Raw genomic sequence first — 14,056 nt, 5'->3', positions numbered from 1 at the left:
CTCCTGGGACAGCAGACACCTGGGCCTTCATACTCCTGGACCTGCGAACACTCGGGCCTGCATGAACCTGGGCTTGTACACTCCTGGGCCTGCAAACTTCAGGACCTGCACACTCCTGGGACAGCAGACACCTGGGCCTTCATACTCCTGGACCTGCGAACACTCGGGCCTGCATGAACCTGGGCTTGTACACTCCTGGGCCTGCAAACTTCAGGACCTGCACACTCCTGGGACAGCAGACACCTGGGCCTTCATACTCCCGAACCTGCGCACACTTGGACCTGCATAAACCTGGGCTTGTACACTCCTGGGCCTGCTCCCATCTATGCCTGCACACTCCTAGCCCTGTTCCCACCTGTGCCGGCACACTCCTGGGCCTGCACACTCCTGTCTCTGCACACTCCAGTGTCTGCACACTCCTGGTCCTGCACACTCCTGGGCCTGTACACTCCTCTCTCTGCTCACTCCTGGGCCTGCCCTCTCCTGGGTCCGCACAAATCCTCGTGTGCACATTCCAGAGCCTGCAAACTCCTGGGCCTTCCCTCTCCTGGGCCTGCCCCCTATTCGGCCAGCCCTCTCCAGGACCTGCACATTCTTGGGCCTTCACACTACTGGGCCTGCTCCCACTTGTGCCTGCACACACCTGGCACTGCACACTCCTCGGCCTGCTCCCTCCTGTGCCTGCACACTCCTGGGCATGCACACTCCTGGGCCTGCACACTCCTGGATCTGTACACTCCTGGGCCTTCCCTGCATGGGCCTTCTCTGGCCTAGGCTTGCACACTGTTGGGCCCGCACACACCTGGATTGCACACTCATAGGCCTGCACACTCCAAGACATGCACAATGTTTAGCCTGAACACACCTGGGCCTGTATAATCCTGATTTTGCACACTCCTGGGCCTGAACACTGCTGGGCTGCACAGCCCAAGGCCTGTACAATCTTGGGCCTGCACAATCCTGTCTCTGCACACTGCGGAGTCTGCACACACCTTGGCCTGCACACTCCTGGGCCTGTACACTCCAGGACCTACACCCTCCTTGGCCTGCACACACCTTTGTCTCCACACTCCTGGGCCTGCAATCTTCAGGACCTGCACACTCCTGGGACAGCAGACACCTGGGCCTTCATACTCCTGGACCTGCGAACACTCGGGCCTGCATGAACCTGGGCTTGTACACTCCTGGGCCTGCAAACTTCAGGACCTGCACACTCCTGGGACAGCAGACACCTGGGCCTTCACACTCCTGGACCTGCGCACACTTGGACCTGCATAAACCTGGGCTTTTACACTCCTGGGCCTGCTCCCATCTATGCCTGCACACTCCTAGCCCTGTTCCCACCTGTGCCGGCACACTCCTGGGCCTGCACACTCCTGTCTCTGCACACTGCGGAGTCTGCACACACCTTGGCCTGCACACTCCAGGACCTACACCCTCCTTGGCCTGCACACACCTTTGTCTGCACACTCCTGGGCCTGCAATCTTCAGGACCTGCACACTCCTGGGACAGCAGACACCTGGGCCTTCATACTCCTGGACCTGCGAACACTCGGGCCTGCATGAACCTGGGCTTGTACACTCCTGGGCCTGCAAACTTCAGGACCTGCACACTCCTGGGACAGCAGACACCTGGGCCTTCACACTCCTGGACCTGCGCACACTTGGACCTGCATAAACCTGGGCTTGTACACTCCTGGGCCTGCTCCCATCTATGCCTGCACACTCCTAGCCCTGTTCCCACCTGTGCCGGCACACTCCTGGGCCTGCACACTCCTGTCTCTGCACACTCCAGTGTCTGCACACTCCTGGTCCTGCACACTCCTGGGCCTGTACACTCCTCTCTCTGCTCACTCCTGGGCCTGCCCTCTCCTGGGTCTGCACAAATCCTCGTGTGCACATTCCAGAGCCTGCAAACTCCTGGGCCTTCCCTCTCCTGGGCCTGCCCCCTATTCGGCCGGCCCTCTCCAGGACCTGCACATTCTTGGGCCTTCACACTACTGGGCCTGCTCCCACTTGTGCCTGCACACACCTGGCACTGCACACTCCTCGGCCTGCTCCCTCCTGTGCCTGCACACTCCTGGGCATGCACACTCCTGGGCCTGCACACTCCTGGATCTGTACACTCCTGGGCCTTCCCTGCATGGGCCTTCTCTGGCCTACGCTTGCACACTGTTGGGCCCGCACACACCTGGATTGCACACTCATAGGCCTGCACACTCCAAGACATGCACAATGTTTAGCCTGAACACACCTGGGCCTGTATAATCCTGATTTTGCACACTCCTGGGCCTGAACACTGCTGGGCGGCACAGCCCAAGGCCTGTACAATCTTGGGCCTGCACAATCCTGTCTCTGCACACTGCGGAGTCTGCACACGCCTTGGCCTGCACACTCCTGGGCCTGTAAACTCCAGGACCTACACCCTCCTTGGCCTGCACACACCTTTGTCTGCACACTCCTGGGCCTGCAATCTTCAGGACCTGCACACTCCTGGGACAGCAGACACCTGGGCCTTCATACTCCTGGACCTGCGAACACTCGGGCCTGCATGAACCTGGGCTTGTACACTCCTGGGCCTGCAAACTTCAGGACCTGCACACTCCTGGGACAGCAGACACCTGGGCCTTCATACTCCTGGACCTGCGAACACTCGGGCCTGCATGAACCTGGGCTTGTACACTCCTGGGCCTGCAAACTTCAGGACCTGCACACTCCTGGGACAGCAGACACCTGGGCCTTCATACTCCTGGACCTGCGCACACTTGGACCTGCATAAACCTCGGCTTGTACACTCCTGGGCCTGCTCCCATCTATGCCTGCACACTCCTAGCCCTGTTCCCACCTGTGCCGGCACACTCCTGGGCCTGCACACTCCTGTCTCTGCACACTCCAGTGTCTGCACACTCCTGGTCCTGCACACTCCTGGGCCTGTACACTCCTCTCTCTGCTCACTCCTGGGCCTGCCCTCTCCTGGGTCCGCACAAATCCTCGTGTGCACATTCCAGAGCCTGCAAACTCCTGGGCCTTCCCTCTCCTGGGCCTGCCCCCTATTCGGCCGGCCCTCTCCAGGACCTGCACATTCTTGGGCCTTCACACTACTGGGCCTGCTCCCACTTGTGCCTGCACACACCTGGCACTGCACACTCCTCGGCCTGCTCCCTCCTGTGCCTGCACACTCCTGGGCATGCACACTCCTGGGCCTGCACACTCCTGGATCTGTACACTCCTGGGCCTTCCCTGCATGGGCCTTCTCTGGCCTAGGCTTGCACACTGTTGGGCCCGCACACACCTGGATTGCACACTCATAGGCCTGCACACTCCAAGACATGCACAATGTTTAGCCTGAACACACCTGGGCCTGTATAATCCTGATTTTGCACACTCCTGGGCCTGAACACTGCTGGGCTGCACAGCCCAAGGCCTGTACAATCTTGGGCCTGCACAATCCTGTCTCTGCACACTGCGGAGTCTGCACACACCTTGGCCTGCACACTCCTGGGCCTGTACACTCCAGGACCTACACCCTCCTTGGCCTGCACACACCATTGTCTGCACACTCCTGGGCCTGCAATCTTCAGGACCTGCACACTCCTGGGACAGCAGACACCTGGGCCTTCATACTCCTGGACCTGCGAACACTCGGGCCTGCATGAACCTGGGCTTGTACACTCCTGGGCCTGCAAACTTCAGGACCTGCACACTCCTGGGACAGCAGACACCTGGGCCTTCACACTCCTGGACCTGCGCACACTTGGACCTGCATAAACCTGGGCTTGTACACTCCTGGGCCTGCTCCCATCTATGCCTGCACACTCCTAGCCCTGTTCCCACCTGTGCCGGCACACTCCTGGGCCTGCACACTCCTGTCTCTGCACACTGCGGAGTCTGCACACGCCTTGGCCTGCACACTCCAGGACCTACACCCTCCTTGGCCTGCACACACCTTTGTCTGCACACTCCTGGGCCTGCAATCTTCAGGACCTGCACACTCCTGGGACAGCAGACACCTGGGCCTTCACACTCCTGGACCTGCGCACACTTGGACCTGCATAAACCTGGGCTTGTACACTCCTGGGCCTGCTCCCATCTATGCCTGCACACTCCTAGCCCTGTTCCCACCTCTGCTGGCACACTCCTGGGCCTGCACACTCCTGTCTCTGCACACTGCGGAGTCTGCACACGCCTTGGCCTGCACACTCCTGGGCCTGTAAACTCCAGGACCTACACCCTCCTTGGCCTGCACACACCTTTGTCTGCACACTCCTGGGCCTGCAATCTTCAGGACCTGCACACTCCTGGGACAGCAGACACCTGGGCCTTCATACTCCTGGACCTGCGAACACTCGGGCCTGCATGAACCTGGGCTTGTACACTCCTGGGCCTGCAAACTTCAGGACCTGCACACTCCTGGGACAGCAGACACCTGGGCCTTCATACTCATGGACCTGCGCACACTTGGACCTGCATAAACCTGGGCTTGTACACTCCTGGGCCTGCTCCCATCTATGCCTGCACACTCCTAGGCCTGTTCCCACCTGTGCCGGCACACTCCTGGGCCTGCACACTCCTGTCTCTGCACACTCCAGTGTCTGCACACTCCTGGTCCTGCACACTCCTGGGCCTGTACACTCCTCTCTCTGCTCACTCCTGGGCCTGCCCTCTCCTGGGTCCGCACAAATCCTCGTGTGCACATTCCAGAGCCTGCAAACTCCTGGGCCTTCCCTCTCCTGGGCCTGCCCCCTATTCGGCCGGCCCTCTCCAGGACCTGCACATTCTTGGGCCTTCACACTACTGGGCCTGCTCCCACTTGTGCCTGCACACACCTGGGACTGCACACTCCTCGGCCTGCTCCCTCCTGTGCCTGCACACTCCTGGGCATGCACACTCCTGGGCCTGCACACTCCTGGATCTGTACACTCCTGGGCCTTCCCTGCATGGGCCTTCTCTGGCCTAGGCTTGCACACTGTTGGGCCCGCACACACCTGGATTGCACACTCATAGGCCTGCACACTCCAAGACATGCACAATGTTTAGCCTGAACACACCTGGGCCTGTATAATCCTGATTTTGCACACCCCTGGGCCTGAACACTGCTGGGCTGCACAGCCCAAGGCCTGTACAATCTTGGGCCTGCACAATCCTGTCTCTGCACACTGCGGAGTCTGCACACACCTTGGCCTGCACACTCCTGGGCCTGTACACTCCAGGACCTACACCCTCCTTGGCCTGCACACACCTTTGTCTGCACACTCCTGGCCTGCAATCTTCAGGACCTGCACACTCCTGGGACAGCAGACACCTGGGCCTTCATACTCCTGTACCTGCGAACACTCGGGCCTGCATGAACCTGGGCTTGTACACTCCTGGGCCTGCAAACTTCAGGACCTGCACACTCCTGGGACAGCAGACATCTGGGCCTTCATACTCCTGGACCTGCGAACACTCGGGCCTGCATGAACCTGGGCTTGTACACTCCTGGGCCTGCAAACTTCAGGACCTGCACACTCCTGGGACAGCAGACACCTGGGCCTTCACACTCCTGGACCTGCGCACACTTGGACCTGCATAAACCTGGGCTTGTACACTCCTGGGCCTGCTCCCATCTATGCCTGCACACTCCTAGCCCTGTTCCCACCTGTGCCGGCACACTCCTGGGCCTGCACACTCCTGTCTCTGCACACTCCAGTGTCTGCACACTCCTGGTCCTGCACACTCCTGGGCCTGTACACTCCTCTCTCTGCTCACTCCTGGGCCTGCCCTCTCCTGGGTCCGCACAAATCCTCGTGTGCACATTCCAGAGCCTGCAAACTCCTGGGCCTTCCCTCTCCTGGGCCTGCCCCCTATTCGGCCGGCCCTCTCCAGGACCTGCACATTCTTGGGCCTTCACACTACTGGGCCTGCTCCCACTTGTGCCTGCACACACCTGGGACTGCACACTCCTCGGCCTGCTCCCTCCTGTGCCTGCACACTCCTGGGCATGCACACTCCTGGGCCTGCACACTCCTGGATCTGTACACTCCTGGGCCTTCCCTGCATGGGCCTTCTCTGGCCTAGGCTTGCACACTGTTGGGCCCGCACACACCTGGATTGCACACTCATAGGCCTGCACACTCCAAGACATGCACAGTGTTTAGCCTGAACACACCTGGGCCTGTATAATCCTGATTTTGCACACTCCTGGGCCTGAACACTGCTGGGCTGCACAGCCCAAGGCCTGTACAATCTTGGGCCTGCACAATCCTGTCTCTGCACACTGCGGAGTCTGCACACACCTTGGCCTGCACACTCCTGGGCCTGTGCACTCCAGGACCTACACCCTCCTTGGCCTGCACACACCTTTGTCTGCACACTCCTGGGCCTGCAATCTTCAGGACCTGCACACTCCTGGGACAGCAGACACCAGGGCCTTCATACTCCTGGACCTGCGAACACTCGGGCCTGCATGAACCTGGGCTTGTACTCTCCTGGGCCTGCAAACTTCAGGACCTGCACACTCCTGGGACAGCAGACACCTGGGCCTTCATACTCCTGGACCTGCGAACACTCGGGCCTGCATGAACCTGGGCTTGTACACTCCTGGGCCTGCAAACTTCAGGACCTGCACACTCCTGGGACAGCAGACACCTGGGCCTTCATACTCCTGGACCTGCGCACACTTGGACCTGCATAAACCTGGGCTTGTACACTCCTGGGCCTGCTCCCATCTATGCCTGCACACTCCTAGGCCTGTTCCCACCTGTGCCGGCACACTCCTGGGCCTGCACACTCCTGTCTCTGCACACTCCAGTGTCTGCACACTCCTGGTCCTGCACACTCCTGGGCCTGTACACTCCTCTCTCTGCTCACTCCTGGGCCTGCCCTCTCCTGGGTCCGCACAAATCCTCGTGTGCACATTCCAGAGCCTGCAAACTCCTGGGCCTTCCCTCTCCTGGGCCTGCCCCCTATTCGGCCGGCCCTCTCCAGGACCTGCACATTCTTGGGCCTTCACACTACTGGGCCTGCTCCCACTTGTGCCTGCACACACCTGGGACTGCACACTCCTCGGCCTGCTCCCTCCTGTGCCTGCACACTCCTGGGCATGCACACTCCTGGGCCTGCACACTCCTGGATCTGTACACTCCTGGGCCTTCCCTGCATGGGCCTTCTCTGGCCTAGGCTTGCACACTGTTGGGCCCGCACACACCTGGATTGCACACTCATAGGCCTGCACACTCCAAGACATGCACAATGTTTAGCCTGAACACACCTGGGCCTGTATAATCCTGATTTTGCACACCCCTGGGCCTGAACACTGCTGGGCTGCACAGCCCAAGGCCTGTACAATCTTGGGCCTGCACAATCCTGTCTCTGCACACTGCGGAGTCTGCACACGCCTTGGCCTGCACACTCCTGGGCCTGTACACTCCAGGACCTACACCCTCCTTGGCCTGCACACACCTTTGTCTGCACACTCCTGGGCCTGCAATCTTCAGGACCTGCACACTCCTGGGACAGCAGACACCTGGGCCTTCATACTCCTGGACCTGCGCACACTTGGACCTGCATAAACCTGGGCTTTTACACTCCTGGGCCTGCTCCCATCTATGCCTGCACACTCCTAGCCCTGTTCCCACCTGTGCCGGCACACTCCTGGGCCTGCACACTCCTGTCTCTGCACACTGCGGAGTCTGCACACGCCTTGGCCTGCACACTCCAGGACCTACACCCTCCTTGACCTGCACACACATTTGTCTGCACACTCCTGGGCCTGCAATCTTCAGGACCTGCACACTCCTGGGACAGCAGACAACTGGGCCTTCATACTCCTGGACCTGCGAACACTCGGGCCTGCATGAACCTGGGCTTGTACACTCCTGGGCCTGCAAACTTCAGGACCTGCACACTCCTGGGACAGCAGACACCTGGGCCTTCACACTCCTGGACCTGCGCACACTTGGACCTGCATAAACCTGGGCTTGTACACTCCTGGGCCTGCTCCCATCTATGCCCGCACAATCCTAGCCCTGTTCCCACCTGTGCCGGCACACTCCTGGGCCTGCACACTCCTGTCTCTGCACACTCCAGTGTCTGCACACTCCTGGTCCTGCACACTCCTGGGCCTGTACACTCCTCTCTCTGCTCACTCCTGGGCCTGCCCTCTCCTGGGTCCGCACAAATCCTCGTGTGCACATTCCACAGCCTGCAAACTCCTGGGCCTTCCCTCTCCTTGGCCTGACCCTATTCGGCCGGCCCTCTCCAGGACCTGCACATTCTTGGGCCTTCACACTACTGGGCCTCCTCCCACTTGTGCCTGCACACACCTGGCACTGCACACTCCTCGGCCTGCTCCCTCCTGTGCCTGCACACTCCTGGGCATGCACACTCCTGGGCCTGCACAATCCTGGATCTGTACACTCCTGGGCCTTCCCTGCATGGGCCTTCTCTGGCTTAGGCTTGCACACTGTTGGGCCCGCACACACCTGGATTGCACACTCATAGGCCTGCACACTCCAAGACATGCACAATGTTTAGCCTGAACACACCTGGGCCTGTATAATCCTGATTTTGCACACTCCTGGGCCTGAACACTGCTGGGCGGCACAGCCCAAGGCCTGTACAATCTTGGGCCTGCACAATCCTGTCTCTGCACACAGCGGAGTCTGCACACGCCTTGGCCTGCACACTCCTGGGCTTGTACACCCCAGGACCAACACCCTCCTTGGCCTGCACACACCTTTGTCTGCACACTCCTGGGCCTGCAATCTTCAGGACCTGCACACTCCTGGGACAGCAGACACCTGGGCCTTCATACTCCTAGACCTGCGAACACTCGGGCCTGCATGAACCTGGGCTTGTACACTCCTGGGCCTGCAAACTTCAGGACCTGCACACTCCTGGGACAGCAGACACCTGGGCCTTCACACTCCTGGACCAGCGCACACTTGGACCTGTATAAACCTGGGCTTGTACACGCCTGGGCCTGCTCCCATCTATGCCTGCACACTCCTAGCCCTGTTCCCACCTGTGCCAGGCACACTCCTGGGCCTGCACACTCCTGTCTCTGCACACTGCGGAGTCTGCACACGCCTTGGCCTGCACACTCCAGGACCTACACCCTCCTTGGCCTGCACACACCTTTGTCTGCACACTCCTGGGCCTGCAATCATCAGGACCTGCACACTCCTGGGACAGCAGACACCTGGGCCTTCATACTCCTGGACCTGCGAACACTCGGGCCTGCATGAACCTGGGCTTGTACACTCCTGGGCCTGCAAACTTCAGGACCTGCACATTCCTGGGACAGCAGACACCTGGGCCTTCACACTCCTGGACCGGCACACACTTGGACCTGCATAAACCTGGGCTTGTACACTCCTGGGCCTGCTCCCATCTATGCCTGCACACTCCTAGCCCTGTTCCCACCTGTGCCGGCACACTCCTGGGCCTGCACACTCCTGTCTCTGCACACTCCAGTGTCTGCACACTCCTGGTCCTGCACACTCCTGGGCCTGTACACTCCTCTCTCTGCTCACTCCTGGGCCTGCCCTCTCCTGGGTCCGCACAAATCCTCGTGTGCACATTCCAGAGCCTGCAAACTCCTGGGCCTTCCCACTCCTGGGCCTTCCCTCTCCTGGGCCTGCCCCCTATTCGGCCGGCCCTCTCCAGGACCTGCACATTCTTGGGCCTTCACACTACTGGGCCTGCTCCCACTTGTGCCTGCACACACCTGGCACTGCACACTCCTCGGCCTGCTCCCTCCTGTGCCTGCACACTCCTAGGCATGCACACTCCTGGGCCTGCACACTCCTGGATCTGTACACTCCTGGGCCTTCCCTGCATGGGCCTTCTCTGGCCTAGGCTTGCACACTGTTGGGCCCGCACACACCTGGATTGCACACTCATAGGCCTGCACACTCCAAGACATGCACAATATTTAGCCTGAACACACCTGGGCCTGTATAATCCTGATTTTGCACACTCCTGGGCCTGAACACTGCTGGGCTGCACAGCCCAAGGCCTGTACAATCTTGGGCCTGCACAATCCTGTCTCTGCACACTGCGGAGTCTGCACACACCTTGGCCTGCACACTCCTGGGCCTGTACACTCCAGGACCTACACCCTCCTTGGCCTGCACACACCTTTGTCTGCACACTCCTGGGCCTGCAATCTTCAGGACCTGCACACTCCTGGGACAGCAGACACCTGGGCCTTCATACTCCTGGACCTGCGAACACTCGGGCCTGCATGAACCTGGGCTTGTACACTCCTGGGCCTGCAAACATCAGGACCTGCACACTCCTGGGACAGCAGACACCTGGGCCTTCACACTCCTGGACCTGCGCACACTTGGACCTGCATAAACCTGGGCTTTTACACTCCTGGGCCTGCTCCCATCTATGCCTGCACACTCCTAGCCCTGTTCCCACCTGTGCCGGCACACTCCTGGGCCTGCACACTCCTGTCTCTGCACACTGCGGAGTCTGCACACACCTTGGCCTGCACACTCCAGGACCTACACCCTCCTTGGCCTGCACACACCTTTGTCTGCACACTCCTGGGCCTGCAATCTTCAGGACCTGCACACTCCTGGGACAGCAGACACCTGGGCCTTCATACTCCTGGACCTGCGAACACTCGGGCCTGCATGAACCTGGGCTTGTACACTCCTGGGCCTGCAAACTTCAGGACCTGCACACTCCTGGGACAGCAGACACCTGGGCCTTCACACTCCTGGACCTGCGCACACTTGGACCTGCATAAACCTGGGCTTGTACACTCCTGGGCCTGCTCCCATCTATGCCTGCACACTCCTAGCCCTGTTCCCACCTGTGCCGGCACACTCCTGGGCCTGCACACTCCTGTCTCTGCACACTCCAGTGTCTGCACACTCCTGGTCCTGCACACTCCTGGGCCTGTACACTCCTCTCTCTGCTCACTCCTGGGCCTGCCCTCTCCTGGGTCCGCACAAATCCTCGTGTGCACATTCCAGAGCCTGCAAACTCCTGGGCCTTCCCTCTCCTGGGCCTGCCCCCTATTCGGCCGGCCCTCTCCAGGACCTGCACATTCTTGGGCCTTCACACTACTGGGCCTGCTCCCACTTGTGCCTGCACACACCTGGCACTGCACACTCCTCGGCCTGCTCCCTCCTGTGCCTGCACACTCCTGGGCCTGCACACTCCTGGATCTGTACACTCCTGGGCCTTCCCTGCATGGGCCTTCTCTGGCCTACGCTTGCACACTGTTGGGCCCGCACACACCTGGATTGCACACTCATAGGCCTGCACACTCCAAGACATGCACAATGTTTAGCCTGAACACACCTGGGCCTGTATAATCCTGATTTTGCACACTCCTGGGCCTGAACACTGCTGGGCGGCACAGCCCAAGGCCTGTACAATCTTGGGCCTGCACAATCCTGTCTCTGCACACTGCGGAGTCTGCACACGCCTTGGCCTGCACACTCCTGGGCCTGTAAACTCCAGGACCTACACCCTCCTTGGCCTGCACACACGTTTGTCTGCACACTCCTGGGCCTGCAATCTTCAGGACCTGCACACTCCTGGGACAGCAGACACCTGGGCCTTCATACTCCTGGACCTGCGAACACTCGGGCCTGCATGAACCTGGGCTTGTACACTCCTGGGCCTGCAAACTTCAGGACCTGCACACTCCTGGGACAGCAGACACCTGGGCCTTCATACTCCTGGACCTGCGCACACTTGGACCTGCATAAACCTGGGCTTGTACACTCCTGGGCCTGCTCCCATCTATGCCTGCACACTCCTAGCCCTGTTCCCACCTGTGCCGGCACACTCCTGGGCCTGCACACTCCTGTCTCTGCACACTCCAGTGTCTGCACACTCCTGGTCCTGCACACTCCTGGGCCTGTACACTCCTCTCTCTGCTCACTCCTGGGCCTGCCCTCTCCTGGGTCCGCACAAATCCTCGTGTGCACATTCCAGAGCCTGCAAACTCCTGGGCCTTCCCTCTCCTGGGCCTGCCCCCTATTCGGCCAGCCCTCTCCAGGACCTGCACATTCTTGGGCCTTCACACTACTGGGCCTGCTCCCACTTGTGCCTGCACACACCTGGCACTGCACACTCCTCGGCCTGCTCCCTCCTGTGCCTGCACACTCCTGGGCATGCACACTCCTGGGCCTGCACACTCCTGGATCTGTACACTCCTGGGCCTTCCCTGCATGGGCCTTCTCTGGCCTAGGCTTGCACACTGTTGGGCCCGCACACACCTGGATTGCACACTCATAGGCCTGCACACTCCAAGACATGCACAATGTTTAGCCTGAACACACCTGGGCCTGTATAATCCTGATTTTGCACACTCCTGGGCCTGAACACTGCTGGGCTGCACAGCCCAAGGCCTGTACAATCTTGGGCCTGCACAATCCTGTCTCTGCACACTGCGGAGTCTGCACACACCTTGGCCTGCACACTCCTGGGCCTGTACACTCCAGGACCTACACCCTCCTTGGCCTGCACACACCTTTGTCTCCACACTCCTGGGCCTGCAATCTTCAGGACCTGCACACTCCTGGGACAGCAGACACCTGGGCCTTCATACTCCTGGACCTGCGAACACTCGGGCCTGCATGAACCTGGGCTTGTACACTCCTGGGCCTGCAAACTTCAGGACCTGCACACTCCTGGGACAGCAGACACCTGGGCCTTCACACTCCTGGACCTGCGCACACTTGGACCTGCATAAACCTGGGCTTTTACACTCCTGGGCCTGCTCCCATCTATGCCTGCACACTCCTAGCCCTGTTCCCACCTGTGCCGGCACACTCCTGGGCCTGCACACTCCTGTCTCTGCACACTGCGGAGTCTGCACACACCTTGGCCTGCACACTCCAGGACCTACACCCTCCTTGGCCTGCACACACCTTTGTCTGCACACTCCTGGGCCTGCAATCTTCAGGACCTGCACACTCCTGGGACAGCAGACACCTGGGCCTTCATACTCCTGGACCTGCGAACACTCGGGCCTGCATGAACCTGGGCTTGTACACTCCTGGGCCTGCAAACTTCAGGACCTGCACACTCCTGGGACAGCAGACACCTGGGCCTTCACACTCCTGGACCTGCGCACACTTGGACCTGCATAAACCTGGGCTTGTACACTCCTGGGCCTGCTCCCATCTATGCCTGCACACTCCTAGCCCTGTTCCCACCTGTGCCGGCACACTCCTGGGCCTGCACACTCCTGTCTCTGCACACTCCAGTGTCTGCACACTCCTGGTCCTGCACACTCCTGGGCCTGTACACTCCTCTCTCTGCTCACTCCTGGGCCTGCCCTCTCCTGGGTCTGCACAAATCCTCGTGTGCACATTCCAGAGCCTGCAAACTCCTGGGCCTTCCCTCTCCTGGGCCTGCCCCCTATTCGGCCGGCCCTCTCCAGGACCTGCACATTCTTGGGCCTTCACACTACTGGGCCTGCTCCCACTTGTGCCTGCACACACCTGGCACTGCACACTCCTCGGCCTGCTCCCTCCTGTGCCTGCACACTCCTGGGCATGCACACTCCTGGGCCTGCACACTCCTGGATCTGTACACTCCTGGGCCTTCCCTGCATGGGCCTTCTCTGGCCTACGCTTGCACACTGTTGGGCCCGCACACACCTGGATTGCACACTCATAGGCCTGCACACTCCAAGACATGCACAATGTTTAGCCTGAACACACCTGGGCCTGTATAATCCTGATTTTGCACACTCCTGGGCCTGAACACTGCTGGGCGGCACAGCCCAAGGCCTGTACAATCTTGGGCCTGCACAATCCTGTCTCTGCACACTGCGGAGTCTGCACACGCCTTGGCCTGCACACTCCTGGGCCTGTAAACTCCAGGACCTACACCCTCCTTGGCCTGCACACACCTTTGTCTGCACACTCCTGGGCCTGCAATCTTCAGGACCTGCACACTCCTGGGACAGCAGACACCTGGGCCTTCATACTCCTGGACCTGCGAACACTCGGGCCTGCATGAACCTGGGCTTGTACACTCCTGGGCCTGCAAACTTCAGGACCTGCACACTCCTGGGACAGCAGACACCTGGGCC

Source organism: Vicugna pacos, unplaced genomic scaffold (assembly GCF_048564905.1).
Source record: "Vicugna pacos unplaced genomic scaffold, VicPac4 scaffold_187, whole genome shotgun sequence".
Classification (NCBI taxonomy): domain Eukaryota; kingdom Metazoa; phylum Chordata; class Mammalia; order Artiodactyla; family Camelidae; genus Vicugna; species Vicugna pacos.
The sequence above is the reverse complement of the archived record's forward strand: the minus strand, read 5'-3'. Positions refer to the sequence as shown.